Genomic DNA, 1722 nt, shown 5'->3' on the forward strand with positions numbered 1-1722 from the left:
TTTTTTTTCAGGTTGCTGTGCACTATTGTACACGATGAGGGCTTGCTGTCGAATGAGACAATCGGCAGCTTACCTATTTTATTTGTGCGTTACTATCGAGCAACTTATTCAAATATAATTAGCGTACATATCGATACTTAAAACAAAGTGGCAACTCCGCATGCGATGAACGAGAATTCATCGCATGCATCGAAAGTGATCGACTGCAGTGTATTGCAGTCTGGCAATATTTTCTTACAAATAAATTATACATGATACATTGTATTGTGTTTTAACACCAGTTACTAATTAATTAATGATTCTTTTCTTTCCAGGGGACTCTGGTGAATTCGCAAGCGGGCGTGCCTTTCGATGTGCGAGTTGCCTCCAGTTATGTCCGGGTCGCCACTCGCTAACTGGATACTGCTGCAGCGTCGGTTGCCGTTGGCCATATGTCGCGTGCCGTAGTGGACTTTGCAAGGAATGCGGCCCAATTTGCAGCTGTTCCTGGTCTGTGGTTGGAAAATGCCTGTGTTGTTGCTGCTGTGCTGACTGAGGGGACCGCTTGCGCTTGGTGCCTGTCGGAGTTTGTTGTTGTAGCTTAGTGTGCTCACTGATCCCTTGCTGCCTATGTCGGTGATGCCGTGGCGGCGGTGATCGGATTGGTTGTGCAGGTGAGTATGTGCACTTCACACTTGTCTCACTCAGTGGTAGATGTGTTTGATCTCCATTTGCAGGTATTGCTGGCTGTTGCTGAATGATCCCCGGCTGTCCTGGTCGTTGTTGCCCTGGCTGAGGGAAACTCATTGGCGGACTTTGTTGTTGTTTTTGCCGTGGCTTGCGGAGCAGCTCTGCTGAGACTTGTTGCTGCTGTTCAATGATCTCTTGCTGCCTTTGTCGTTGATACCGTGGCGGAAGAGATTTAATTGGTTGTGCAGGTAAATGTATGCATTCCACACTTGGCTCTTTCATTAATTTGTGTATTTGATCTTTCCTTGCAGGGATGATTCGCTGTGTCGTTGTTGATGAGGGTTCTGCCCGGCTCTGCTGCTGCCGCTCCATACTCCGCAACTGTGCAAAACTTCGTACAGTTGTTCGCTTAGCAATCACTTGCTGCCTTTGTTTTTGACGTCGTGGCAGGGGCGACCGAATTGGATTTGCAGGTAACTGTGCGCATTCTATACTTGGCTCATTTAATAATTCGTATATTTGATCTTCCTTTACAGAATTAACTAGCTGCATTTTTGCTGGTAGGCCTTCTGCCTGGCTCTGTTGCTGTTGCTCAGTGTTCCCCGGCTGCCTTTGTCGTTTGTGTCTTGGCAGAGAGAAACTCATTTGCTGGCTTTGTTGTTGCTGTTGGCTTGAATGGAGGAGCTCCTCTGTTGAGGCTAGTTGCTGCTGTTCAATGATATCTTGCTGCCTTTGTCGTTGGTGCCATGGCGGAAGAGATTGAATTGATTGTACAGGTAAGTATATGCATTCTATACTTGGCTCGGTAAATAATGCATATGTTTGATATTCGTTTGCAGAAATAACTCGCTGTGACGCTGATGATGGGCCATCCGCCCGGATCTGCTGCAACTGCTCAGTGTTCCCCGGCTGCTCTTGTCGTTGTTGTCCTGGCTGAGGGAAACTCATTGGCTGGCTTTGATGTTGCTGTTGCCATGGCTGGAGGAGCTGCTCTGGCAGCTTTTGCCGTTGATGCCGTGGCAAAGGTGATTGAATTGGTAGTGCAGGTAAATA

General features: G+C 47.6%; 1 long non-coding RNA gene across 1 annotated transcript; it reads left to right on the forward strand.

The window, feature by feature from the left end:
* The first annotated feature begins 6 nt into the window (after positions 1–6).
* LOC135430059 (uncharacterized) lies at positions 7–1710 on the forward strand. Its single transcript, XR_010436530.1, has 5 exons — positions 7–653; positions 717–917; positions 981–1142; positions 1206–1445; positions 1509–1710. It is a non-coding gene; the product is annotated as an uncharacterized LOC135430059 (long non-coding RNA).
* The last annotated feature ends 12 nt before the right edge of the window (positions 1711–1722 follow it).

This window comes from Drosophila montana, unplaced genomic scaffold (genome assembly GCF_035044405.1).
Source record: "Drosophila montana isolate Dmon_TW-CO22-7 unplaced genomic scaffold, ASM3504440v1 contig_2854_1, whole genome shotgun sequence".
Taxonomy (NCBI): domain Eukaryota; kingdom Metazoa; phylum Arthropoda; class Insecta; order Diptera; family Drosophilidae; genus Drosophila; species Drosophila montana.